Here is a 14,618-nt window from a genome sequence, read left to right on the forward strand (position 1 = left end):
TATGGATTGAAACCAAATGTCATCATACATCAAACATTAGAGGTTGTGGCATTTGTCAGTCTGCTGTGATTTGTAAGTTTCTGAAGTGCTTCTCCCTGAATCCATTGTTTGACCTCAGTTTCCTGGTATACATGAGCAGTTGCACAAGCGAAGGATGCTGAGAGTTTTTGGGCTTCATTTATGGTGTGATGTGCTGCTTTCATGCATGACAAAAAAGACACTCTTGAAAAAATAATCCTCTCCTTGATGTTAACTCTTTCAACTTTGTTCATTTTTAAAATGCAGACATTTGGTGGGCTGATTATGATTCAAGCTCATGGGTAATTTACACTTTTTCTGAAACCCATCTTTTGAGTTTCACTATAATAAACGGCGTATTCAGAAGCAGTATCGACACCATGTGGTACTGAACCAAGAATAACATCATTCTGTTTCCCCGCACAGCCAACTAAGAAGGATGTCTGCTGCAGAACTGTACTCCTTGGCAAGCATACTAATCTTTTATCAGAAACTATATCCTACTCTGTCATAACAAGTTAACAACTTTCTTTCCTTCAAGATATTGTAATGGATGAAGTAACATATCTAATAAAGTCATTGGTACACTATGATGAAAATCCCAGTATATTTACACTTGGGCTCTATTTTGGATCAAAGTATTAACAGTGACAAGAATCAGTTTTGGAAAGCAACCTCACAATGGCTTTAGTGTAGTTGGGCAACAGTCCATGTCAAAGTAGGGTAACCCTTTGCTTGAACTTTCAGCTTCACCAAGTTGACTGATTCGTGGGGAGAATTAAAAATGCTGTCATGTATTCTCAAGCTGTGCAACACAACAGAGATATGTTTAATTGCTTGTTTTCAGCACCTCAGAAGTATTGATTGACAAATGGAAAAAGAGGGTAAACTTTTTTCTCTCTCTCTCTCTCTTTCTATGTATTTATATGAAGCATCGGCATTAGATCAATAAGGAAGATCTGACATCACTCATATGCCCACTTTCCCAGGTGTTTGGCTGCTTCTCTATTTTACATCACTGCCACTTTCCCACGCTGTCAGAATCAATGCTGACTTCATCACTTCTAGTCCAATCATCTTTCTGCCCGCCTTCTTTGAGCCAACCCAACACCTCTCCTTCTCCACCACCCAAGAGCTCCTTCCAAGCCTCCATCTTGGTCTGTACCACTCCCGGGGTCTAGACTCTGGGGGGTCCTGCCCTAATTCCTAGCTTCATTGGGTTCCATCGGAGTCTAATGGCAAATTGTCTTTCTTATCAATAAATCCCGCTCAATTCCTCCTAATGATCTCTCTTTATTGAAATATTTTCAGTTTGACTGTCCACTTAAAACCCTGACAGAATCAGTATGTTGGCATAGCTGTGCATCTGTGTTAACTTAAAATTATGTTAGATTCACTTGAACTAGCTGCAATGTCAGCAGTATTGCACTGTCATGGAAATGGAGTGTGACAAGTTGAGAATTCAGCCTAATACCTGTAAGGGTAACCTTTCCTTTTACACTACCGTAAACTGACAGCATGACATGTTCTTCCATTTATTGTTGAGTAGCAACTAGAGCTTGACTGATTCTCTCAAACACATAAAATATAAAGATATTTCTCTAACATAAGTCCTTACTAAGATAATATGACAATGCACTTTAAAAATAAACTTTTTATTGTCACAAGAAGTTGTGACATTTACGCTCTGCTCGGATCAGTTGGTTGTTTGTGGCAAATACGCTGCCAACAGGGAAGTTGCAGAGTGCCCTCTGGTGGACACACTATGCAACATCAACACTCATAACATGGTTGAAGGGTGTTTCTCCTTTACATTTTTCATTTATCGGCTGCTGTAAATGCTGATACCGATATCTCAGGAAATAGCTAATATCTAGTTCCAGTAGCCATGATTAAAAAACGTGAACGCTGGCCATTTAGATTGTCTCTTTTATGGTAAAACACTGCTAATCCTGCTCATTACACTGACTGATGTATAAGTTATGTTGGGGTATAATCTGTTTTGACTTCAAAGAATGTACTGATGGAAATCAGTTGATGAAGATACAATGTTAGTAGTGTCAGACTGAAGATGGAAATTGAGTGTGACAAAGATAAAGAGTTAACCCTGGCAGGGCCAAAAAAAAGTTGGGATACTGTGTAAAATGTAAATATCAGAATGCAGTGATTTGCAAATCTCATAAACCCATATTTTATTCACAATTCTCCTCTTCTTTTAACAACAGTTCATAAATGTCTGGGAACTGAGGAGAGCAGTTGCTGGACTTTTGGGAGAGGAATGTTGTCCCATTCTTGTCTGATGTAGCTGCCCCACAGTCCTGGGTCTCCTTTGTCACATTTTTGGTTTCATGATGTGTCAGATGTTTTCAGTTGGTGAAAGGTCTGGACTGCAGGCAGGCCAGTTCAGCACTTGAGCTCTTCTACTACGAAGCCATGCCATTTTAATAGATGCAATATGCGGTTTAGCATCGTCTTTTTGAAATACTCAAGTCCTTCCCTGAAAAAGAGGTTGTCTGGATGGGAGCATATGTTGCTCTAAAACCTGCATGTATTTTTCAGCATTGATGGTGCCTTTCCAGATGTGCAAACTACCAATTCCATAGGCACTAATGCATCTGACAGCCAATATTCATTTTTGGCCTTGTCCCTTGGGTACTGAGATTTCCCTAGATTCTTGGAGTCTTTTGATGATATTATGTACTGTAGATGACGAGATATTCAAAGACTTGAAATTAGTAAAATGTCTCAGTTTAAGTATTTGTATGTTTTCTATTTTCTTTTGTGAATAAAATAGATTTGCAAATCATTTGGTTTTTATTTATATTTTTACACAGCATCCCAACTTTTGGGGGAATTGGGATTACATTGCAGCTGTTTTCCAGTCAGTTATCACATTCTTGCACAATATTGGACCATTTCCAAAGATTTTGGTTTCTTTTCAATAATTTAAACTTGGAAAATAAGATCCAGTTTTAAAAGTTCCTGCATTTTCTTTTTAATATTCATGATGACTGGAGCAAGATTTTCTGGAACAAATGAATGCACAAGCAGAGCTGCGAGTCTTAGTCATTAGAAATGTGCCTCACATGTTACATTAAAGAGATCTACAGGCTTAAGATTACTAACCGTTGGCAATGAGTAATGATACATGAACTGTTTTCATGATGGAGTACTTCTGTATTTTCTTTGGAGAAAAAAAAAAGATTTATTTAAGTGTTTTTCAGATATGTGGTTCCCTGCATATTATTAATGAGTTTTTGTATTATTTTTTTTTTCTAGTAACTCTACCTGGGCATAACCATGCCAAATGATTCCTTTTTTTTCCTTTGGAAAAGCATAAATGACAAACTCGATTAGTCTTGACTCAGATGTTGTAAGATTATACTGTAGATCATGTTTAATGAATTCATGTTTGTTACCATTTAAAATACTCAAGTGTACAACAACTGTCTGGCCTTTTGTAGTCTTACAGTGAAGAGAAAACGTCTGCTCTGGCAAATCACACACATTTGTAACCACTGGTAGTCACAAGCTTTTTGTTTATTTTTCTTTTTTGCTCTTTTTTCTTTTTCAGTTTTTCAGTGTCCAATACAGCATTAAAGCTCACATATGAACTACAACAGTTTCCTATCGTCATGTTCAAACTCAACTTGTCCAGTCACTGAATATTAAAAGACTGACATGACATCAACCCCCAGCATTTCTAGTTTCACTGTCACACTGGAAACTAAAAAAGAAAAAGTGTTACCACACACTTTTAAATTTGCATTCACAGTAAGTGCTTTGACTCTTATTTGCTTTCCAAAAATATTGCACTCACTATCCAAACATCTCTGCTTTATGATATGAAGGAAATAAATCTTTCAAGACAGCCTGGATGGTTTTGAGGTTCAAAAGAATAAAACGTACATGTCAGGACCACCAAAAATGATTTGACTGCAGTTATTGGTAGTTTCCAAATACTAGTTGGTGATTCAACGGGGGGGAATTTCATTCTGGATCCGAGTGTTTTCACAAGCCTTTCATATTAATCTATAAGGTGGAGCTGAATCAAAACCATTTAACTTCTTGCTTCCCACTTTTGATTTATCTGATAGATGATTCTTGAGTAAATATAAGGTTTTATTTTGTGGCAGTTACTTGGCTGTCATCTAAGAAAAAAAATGACAGCCCAGATGTTAAAGTGTTGCAAGTGTTGCAAAGAAAGGCTGCTTGGTGATTCAAACACTGATTCAGCCATCAGTCTTAAGTCCCCAGGTGAAATGGGTGACACTAAGTGATGACAGTGGTTGGAGGTGGCCCCCTAACTTTACATAGCTTCTTATGCCTTTCAAAGCCCCATTGACCATCTAATGATACCCTTGGCCAAACACCCCTTCCATAAGCCTCTTCAGTCCAACTCACTCCTCAAGTCAGAACTGAGTCCTAAGACCAACTCCATTCACCCAACTCAAATTATTATATCAGGTCTTCAGGCCATTTTTTTTTTTTTTTTTTTCAGGCTTGAGCTATTTCATGTTTGCTTGAGAAAATTATCAATGTACGGTCTGCAATGAGGAGGGGGGGGGTATTCGAGATAGAAAATAGAGCAACTACAATGCTTTCACAATGCTTTTTGCTTCTCCTTTCTCTTACTAGTACCTCATGGTGCAACCTGACTCCCCCTCTCTCTTCGCTGTGTGTTTATCTAAACGTCTCCATGGGACAGGCTTGATGTGACTCTTCCTCCAGCATTCCACCACGAGAAAAAAAAAAAGCTTGATTCCCATGCACTCTATTCTTCTCACACAACCAACAGCTGGTCAATGCACACAAAAAAACATCCCCTCACCGACAAATAACACAGAGACACTATTTATGTTTCCTCTTGAAAAATCAATAAATTAAAATAAAAATAAATAGAATAAAATTCTGAAACCCCATAAGGAGTTTTATAAATGTTTTGTGGTTGTGTTTTGTAATACTTTTCTCATGAGATTCAGCACGTTGGACAGCTCAGATTTTAAGTGCCATAGTCCCAAACATTTGTTCACACAAGAACAAGTCATAGATTATTTGTTAATAATTTCCCTCAACGTGAACTTAATACCCTTCTTTAAATACCCTTTAAAAAAAGTTGAGAACACCTTCCAGACATATTAGCTACAACTTTGTGATGTATTTTGTACCAAATTTACTCTGTAAGCATGACTAATCTACATCTGATAGAAGGTCTTACTGGCGTGTTTATCAGGGGAAATGATTTTCATGTGCTTATCACTATGTGGAGGAATCAGCCAGCATAGAGCTTCATTTATCTCTGCGACTTTTTTGGTTTACTCCTGTAACATAATCTGAGGCCTCCCCTTAAGATAAGATCAGTGGAAGGGCAGGCTTTTTACCCCTACGTGACACTGAACATATCTCTCAATCAACTACTGGATGATAAGGCAGCTTTGACCGACAGGTCTAAAACTGAGGGTCACTGTACTGTATTCTGGGCCTGAGATTTATCATGGTCAATCTTAAATTACATCATTGCACTTGGGCTGTGAGGGTGTCGGAGGTGCTGTGCTAGTTATGTATGCCTCTTTGGCAGGCCTCACTGTGAAGACATAAAACTAAGTCTACAGCCATGCTGTCAACGTTGTGAGGAGTGGTTCTCTGAGCTTAATGCTAACACATGAAGACTTACACTATATGGACAGAAGTACTGGGTTACCTACACATGACACCTACAGGACCTGCTCAGCTATGGAAACCCCTGCAATGAAGCTCCCAGTGCACAGTTTTAACACTGATGTTGATGCCAAAGGAGGTTTGGAATTCTGCAGTCATTAAGTCAGCAGAGCGTTTGTGACTTTTAAGCTCTATGCACATCAGCACTCTCCCGCTGAAGGCCTAGACTGCAAGGCTAGGTGCTTGATTTTATACACCTGAATTCAAAGATTAAGAGATGCAGCTGAATAGTTTTGGCTTCTGGAGAAGTGAAAATGTTGCCATAGTAGTAGTGTTCAAAGATAAGAAGAAAAGTCAGAGTTAGGATTCAAGAGACCATAAATATGCACAAAACATTTCATACATCCATCAATTTACTTAAGCATTTGGATTTGGAGCCTTGTCCAACTGACATCAAGTGCAAGACAGGGTACACCCTGACAAGGCCACCAGTCAAAATATCACATTAAAATACCTCCAAAAGTAAAACTTTTAGTGACACTACAGGAAAAACCAAAGTTTGTAATCTTTATCACAAATATAGGTACAAAATTCCAATTAAATGCTTGATGAAATATGTCTGGAGCATCCATTGGACTAACATGAGGAAAAACATCTGTAATCCTGCTACATGCCTTCAAATCCATATTAGGGATAAAATGACTGTTTCTTTAAAAATGAGCTTTGCTTCACAATTGAGCCCAAGTCAGGCGCAGTCATAGCTTGTGATTTTCCACTTGGGGATGTCATCAAAGCCCACCATGCACCTCTTGGCTGCTGAGTGTCATTTATAACCAGGACACACACACACACACACACACACACACACACACACACACACACACACACACACACACACACACACACACACACACACACACACACACACACACACACAGGGATGAGTCAGCTCCATGGTTCAGGTGTTTTGGGAGGTCTGGAGTTCAGCCTTCGGTTTGACTAGTAGGAGATATTGAAGTCATTCCTGTTCATTACTGTTTCCATCATCCGATGTTGTGTTACTAGAGTGATACAAATTCTCTGGCATGGCAAGTTTGCATTTGTCACAGCTGATTCACTATATTGGGTTAAAGGCAACAATGTGCAAAATGGAGTCACCTGCTCCACATGTGAATAGGCTAATGGTGTGATAACATTAATAACAGTGATACTGAATAGCCACAGGGGTTATTGAACTAATAATTTTGTCTGACAGTATGAATCCAGTGTCATTTTCCCAGTGTCAAAAATTTACAGCGGAACTACTTTGATGAGGGCTCACTTTGAGAAACATGCCAGCATATCTGTAGAATATAAATACTTAGCCTGTTCTTAGTTTAGTTTACAGTTTGATTGTGTGCATGTGTGGCTATTTAGTGATTCAGCACCAGGATGTCAAAAGTCTGCATCAGCACTTCCTCTCTGGTCCATAAATCAGGGGTTTTCCCCAAAATGCTATGGGTAAATAAGTGAACTTAACAAGCATTAAAACAAGAACATTATATCCAATGTGGCAAATGCAGCAAGGACTGTGGGCACCAGCGATGCCTGTCTTCATTGTTTATACGTAAATCAGCTGCTCCACTGAGTGTACCGCATGTTATTCAAGACAACATGGGATTACATGGTGCTTAATATCGCAATATCACTTGGCATATGGTAATTGACTGCATGTACGTGCCATCTACTTTCATGTGAGTTGGACTTGACAGTGCTTAGAAAGGTAAACCGATCTCATACTCTGAATAATACTTTATAACACAACAACCACAGCAAAACAAGAGCCCCTTGTCCAACTCTCACTCTGTAAATCAAACAACTGTGTTCACTGATTTGCCAGGTATCAAATTACCCTTACCCTACACTTCTGACTGTCATCTGCCATCAAGCCCAAGAACACTGGCATACAAATCAGCCTTTAACAGGCAAGAAGCCATAAACCAAAACAGGTAAGGGTCTCAACTTCAAGTCTTAATTTGTCCAAAAAGGTCCCATTCACATTTCCCCTCCTTGTTATCTTGGGTTTCACTTGTGGATTCAGGGGACAGTGGTGTCCTTGTTTGATTTTAATTATCGTCCTCACCTCAAAAGTTTCCCCTTGGGAACTCCCCTCCTCTCCCTCCTCCAAGAGGTCTAAAGACACACTCAGACTGACTCATTAAGTGTAAAGGAAAATGAAGACAAGCCCGAGCTGTTTGAGAAGGAGGTGAAGCTGTGTTGGAGTCTCACTGGAGACGCTTTCTGTCAATTATCTTATCTTCTCTGGCATGTCGTAGTGTCTCTGTGGGCCAGCTGACTGTTGAAAGATGAATGAGGTCATCGAGACAGCAGACTTCAAGCTCGTTTTAATGTCGCTGCTGCAAGTACTCGTCTGGGGTCTTTTTCTGAGTGTGATCTTACAGGTCAGTGCTTACACCTTTAGCCATAACAAGATGGTTCCAGTTGAACTGTTTCTCAGCCATCTCCTAAGACAAATGAAGGAATGGCCATGAAGGTTGCAACTCAAACACGTGTCTCAGCAGCTTTTTCCTTTTTCATTCCTTGGCATCAGGTCCAGTAATTAGCGAGACTAACCACATCCTTATTTATTTTGTTCTGATAGATTTTTTTTAAAACTCAAATTTCTGTTCCTAATATTCTTTCATCACTTAGCTCACTGATAAGAAATGGATGACTAGACGTACCAGCCCTGTATGGATCAGTATCACAAATGGATCAGATAAGCACAAACAAAGCATTTTGTTCAGAGGGGTAATTATACAGTTATATAATACTTCCTCCTCCTTTGCATCCTCTTACACATTGCAGCAGCAATGAATGATTCCACATGAGCAGGGCTTTCCTTATGCCACTTTGAATCGGCTTAAATGTCAAAAAAAAAGAAAAACGCAATTTACCATACTAAAGGTCAGCTCAATCAGGCACGTTTATTTGTTCAGTGAAGCGCACAAAGCCTATTCTTTGTGTCGTGGGATGGTAATTTTTTGTGGTGGGGCTCTGCCCTCCTGTGGTCAGCAAAGCAACTCTCAAGGTGTCTCAGAAGTACAATACATTTTTTTGTTCAGTGATTTTTTTGTTCTTACTGTTGCATAATGTGACTAATATCTCCGGTGACTTGACGTCCTCAAGTCTTCTCTTTGTTTTCAAGCACAAATATGTGCCTTGTATGTAGGAACCATTTGATTGTAGCAGCAGGTAAAAGAAAAAGTGTATGTTGCAGTGGTGTAATTATGTAGTCTTGCAAGTTCCTCACCAAAAAAAATTCAAAAGGGTGATGAAAAACGCCACAATAAAAGTGCTGAGAAGACATGAAAGTAACAATTTAACATGGACACAGACACCACGAAGCACCAGACAAAGTCATGTTCAACCACTGGCTGAGACAAACAGAAAAGTGAAAAGTTCAAATGTTCAAAACACTCTTTTTTAATATTGTCTTTTTATTAGGATCAAGTATTTGATCCTAATAAAAAGCTTCAGCTTCAGCTCCAACCACAACGGACGGACGGACACATGGATGGATTGATGGCTGGACAGACGGACGGAGACATGGATGGATGGATGGATGGATGGACAGACGGACGGAGACATGGATGGATGGAAGGACAAATGGATGGATGGATGGATGGACAGACAGACAGGTGGATGGACAGCTAGATGGGTGGATGGATGGACGGACGGACGGACGGACGGACGGACAGACGGATGGATGGATGGACGGACAGATGGATGTTTATCAGTTACAATAAAAACTCTTCACTGCATGTATCTCATAAATTCAATTCCTTGTTACTTTGCAGGGTGAGATCGTAGTTTATTACGGCACACTAAATAGTGTTTCTTTGGCAGTCAGTATATTTTGATGATCATGCTTTTGTACTTTTAATTAAGTAAAATGACACTGATAAGAAATAAAATACAGTTTACTTACATTTGATACTTCTTCCTCCAGTTGAGGTTTATTTAGGATCAAGTATTTATTATTTGAACATTACGAGCAGTCTTAAAGATTCAGTTACTAGCTTTTGACCAAAAACCTGACCTACTGTAAATGTAGAGCTTCCACTTCCGTGCATGAGATGAAGACTGCAAGCTGCAGTTAAAAACTCTCTGGACCTTAGAGGTTTGGCTATTTTGTTACATACTACCTTTATCACAACATCTACACGTCATGAAAACAGGGAGATTACTTTGCTGCAGGAGATCATGGGATATGACTGAATGCTCCAAAACAGCTACTAAATGGACCATTCAGTGAGACTGTATTTTGTCAGGTGGCTTTTCCAAGGTCAAGAATGAATTCTTAAATCAAAGCAGTGTTTCTTATGTCTCATTTGCATTCATGTTTTTTTAATCGGTTGACTGTGTTCACAGAATAACTGGTATCGGTTTCTTGTTTTTAGTCAGACTTGTCAGACAGCGTTAACCAAACCGATGATACGGCTTATAGCTGTTTTCTTTGGAATCATGTTTTGTATTAGTCTGTGCTGCTTTTTGATTTCTGCAGTGATTTTAGCATTGACTGATGAATTTAAGTCCTACAACAGTACAGTCACAGCAATTATACAAGAAATGAAGAGAAAGCGCAGGCGCTTGTACAGAAATGGTACGACTGAAATTATCCGGGAACTCTCTACCAAAGCATCACTTCACTCATGTGAGATGCAGAAATGTTTTCGTGTACGTAATCAGTACTTTAAAATGTCCAGCGGGGCCCATCATATGGATAATAGATTTCCTCCAGTTGAAAGAGAAGCTTGGATAATTTTGTTCGTTGTGAACCTTAGTGAAGCATGAAACCACACAATGAGGAGCATGCAAAAGCTGCTCTTTCAACTACTGCCAAAATATGTCCATGGAGGTTTGTCTTTCCCCCAACACACTCAAAAGTTTTTTCCAGTCAAAGCATGTTTCTGCCCATCTATTGTCATTACTGAAAAAAAAAAAAAAAGCTGTTGATTATTTTAATTTGTAGGTTGTTTATTCCTGATTTGAACCGCATTCTGACTGGTCCCATTTTACTTGCCATTATGTAAATACCACCTACACTGTGATGTAGTTTGGAAGGATGAAGTACAGAAGAAAAGAAGAGATGAATATACAGAGGCTGATGCGGGATATTCATACAGTGACGGCTCCATTGGCCAAATTCTTCCAAATATAAAGACAAAATAAGATCGCTCAAAGCTTTACTGATCAGTGTGCAGAAATGTTTTCCTTAGTTAAAGTCGTGAGGGGTCATTCTGAGGTCAATCACAACATCTAACAGTATTAGAGCATGCATGAAAGTATGCAACAACTCAGCATCTCTCTGGCAATGACAAGCATCTCCTCTTTTCTTAGATTAGGAGAAAGACCCTGTTTAGTTTTTACATGCCTTTTCTCCCTTGGAAGACCTTCCACCTATATAATGTCTTGTATTTAGAGATTATAATGGAGAAGAATGAATGAACAGTGGCCTCACTTGTGTCAGCCTGCATTGCAGGGTATATAGGACTTTTTCATATTATCTGTATTTTCTGTGTATACTTTTGTGTGTGTATATTTTTATATGCACGAATAGTTGTATTGGTATATTTAATAGTTCTATATTTCTGGTATTATATTTGTATAATTATATCTGTAAATTCATATAATTTCTTTCACGTTGATGGCTGATTTTGTACATGTTTGCTAAATGCCTTCCTCTTCTCTGATTGGAAGGCAGCCTCCATCACATGACATAGTATTGTGTGTATACACTGTATATACAATTTGTCCTGCTTTGTTTGGTTAAGTCTGAGGAAGGGCAATTTATGGCCCAAAACGTCACTCTCTTGTTAAGGTTTGTCTCCTATTAAATATTATTCAGGAGCTTTGCCGGTGTGCGGACCCTTTTCTCTGTTAGCCTGCATTGCTCCTCAAATGCACTCGCTGCTTCTATGCAAGACATCTGAGTCTCCTGAATGTTCTTCCTACACCTATAAAACTTGTTTCAAAAGATTTCCACAAAAAATCAAACGAAACAAAAATGAAAAGTGTAATGGCAAACTGGTTAAATCAGTAAGAAAGTTTAACTCTGCAGTCGTACTTGCCTTTTTTTTAACCAAATCCACTCATTTATAATTTTATTATCCACAAATTTATCATCTACAGAGGTGGAGCTGTTTTTAGCAATAACATTTGGCTTGGGAGATATTTTATGGCCACTCAAATATCTTAACAATGGTTAATGACATTATTATCACATCCTGATGTTGACAAATTAAAGCTCTACCAGTGAAAATGGAAGCAGCGAGGTTCTGGGTTAAAACCTGTTGGTCAGCGGTTCTGTGGCCTTTGTGTGTTTTCCCTGTGCCTATGTGGGTGCTCCAGCTTCTTCTCATAGTCCAAAGACATACATGTTACTGTTATATGTTATTATAAATTAGCAATATATAGTCCTATGAAAAAACTAAGTACACCTTGTGATTCAGTAGCTTTTAGAAGCACATTAGAATTTTGGCCCACTCCTCTTTAAAACATTGCTTCAGTTCATTGAGGTTTGTGCACATTTGTTTTCACACAGCTCTCTTAAGGTCCCACCACAGCATTTCAGTCAGGGTGAGGTCTGGACTTTGGGCCATTGCAGCACCTTCGTTCTTTTCTTTTTCAACCACAGTTGGTATGAGGTGTTTGTGCTGATATGCTGTGTCTGGTTTTTGTCAAACATGATATTGTGCATTATGGCCAAAAATGTCCACTTGTTTTCATCTGTTCAGATTTCAGAAGTCTTGTTTGTTCACCTAAGCTGTGCTGCCCTGCTCTTTTTGGAGGCTTTCTCCTGGTAACCCTTCCAAACCAGTCTTTTTCTAATTGTACTGTCATGAACTTTAAGGTAACAGAGGCATGTAAAGTTTGAGATGTTGCTCTTGTTTATTTTTTTATTTTTTGCAGTTTCTCTGAGCATTGCACAGTCTGATGTTTGGGTGAATTGTTTCATCATTGTTGGACATTGTGTTAACACACACCTGAATGCTTCAGACCTGCAAACTGCCAAAACCTCTGCTTTTATAGAGGTGCTCACATTTTCTGCATTTGATGATCGGTTAATCAAGTGCTTGGGATTATCAGCACCTGGCTGTTACTTAGCCTTTTAATTCTTGTAGAAGCAGTCAAGGTGTACTTTTTTCACTTGACTGTAGGTGTAGAAGTGATCAGGGTTGGTCATCTGTGTCTCTGTGTTAGTAGTGTAAAGGTCTGGCCACCTGTTCATGGTAAACCATGCCTGCTGCCACAGTGTCATCTGGGATAGGCTCTAGCAGGTTAGATAAGCAGTTAAGAAAATGAACAAATGGCTTTGTTCTACAGTAAATACACAGTGCTCAAAATTTTTTTAAGAAACACTGTTTAATCAGACTATGAGTATAGCAGCAAGTCAGTAAAACATTTGGGATATTGAGCTGGCAAGGGTCAGAGTCACTACTGGTAACATAAGGTGATTCCTGGAGGTTGCACAGGTAGTCCAGCTACTCCAGGATGGCACATTAATATGTGCGATTACCAGAAGGTTTGCTGTGTCTCCCAGCATAGTCTCAAGAGCATTGAGCAGATTCATGGAGACTCTAGGACAGCCACCTACACTTTGATGTAGTTTGGAAGGATGAAGTACAGAAGAAAAGAAGAGATAAATATACAGAGGCTGAGACATATACATCCATCCATCAGCCAAATTCTTCCATACAGCCTGTAGAAGGTCCTTAACCCTACAACGCCGAACATGTCATTGGGGACACAACAGACTTCATGAGGGTGGCCTGAGGGTCCAATGTCCTCTAGTTGACCCTGTGCTCACTGTCCGGCACTATGGAGCTTGACTGGCATTTGCTACAGAGTACCAGAATTGGCAGGTCCACCACTGGCACCCTGTGCTTTTCAGAGATGAGAGCAGGTTCACTCTGAGCACATGTGACAGACTTGAAATGGTCTGTAGAAGCAGTGGAGAACATTATGCTGCCTGTAACATCGTTCAGCATGACTGGTTTGGATGGTCTGGGGAGGCATATCCATTGAGGGATACACAGACCTCTACAGGCTAGGCAACGGCACCCTGACCTCCACTAAGTATCAGGATGAACTTTTGGGACCCATTGTCAGACCCTACACTGGTGCAGTGGGTCCTGGGTTCCTCCTGGTGTACAACAAGAGTATGCAGGCAGTTGCTGGAGGATGAAGTAATTCATACCATTGACTGGCCCCCACGCTTGCCGGACCTAAATCCAATAGAACACCTCTGGGACATTATGTTCCAGTCCATCCGACGCAGCCAGGTTGCTCCTCAGGCTGTCCAGGAGCTCAGTGATGCCCTGGTCCATATCTGGGAGAAGATCTTTCAGGACACCATCCATCATCTCATTTGGAGCATGCCCCAACATTGTCAGGCACGTATACAAGGATGTGGGGGTCATAAAAAAATACTGAGTATGATTTTAAGTTGCTGAAATTAAAATTTGGTAAAATGGACTAGACTGCAGCATTATTTTCATTTTGACTTCAGGGGTGCTTTTGAATTCATTCCTCCTTAGGACAATGTGGCATCCTTTTGTTCCTAACACATTACCCAGTCCTTATCAGTATAGATATCCAGCAAGATTTTTTCCCATTGAGATCTGATGTGTGTTTTCAAAGTGTTCCTTTCATGTTGATCAGAGTGTATGTGGGAAGGATCAAGGAAGGCAACAGTAAACAGCTACTGTACAATAGTGATTTCTTCTTTTCTTACCAAGTTCATTCTTGTTATAGAGTTGCACAAAGCCAAAGACATGAGGCAACTGTTGATCTAATAGTTCAAGAATGCATGGGCAGATTATTTTGCTACACAAACAATAAATTGGATCATCAGCAAACATAATTTTTGCAAATAATCCTTGAAGAAATGCTGTTAA

This window comes from Archocentrus centrarchus, chromosome 1 (genome assembly GCF_007364275.1).
Source record: "Archocentrus centrarchus isolate MPI-CPG fArcCen1 chromosome 1, fArcCen1, whole genome shotgun sequence".
Taxonomy (NCBI): domain Eukaryota; kingdom Metazoa; phylum Chordata; class Actinopteri; order Cichliformes; family Cichlidae; genus Archocentrus; species Archocentrus centrarchus.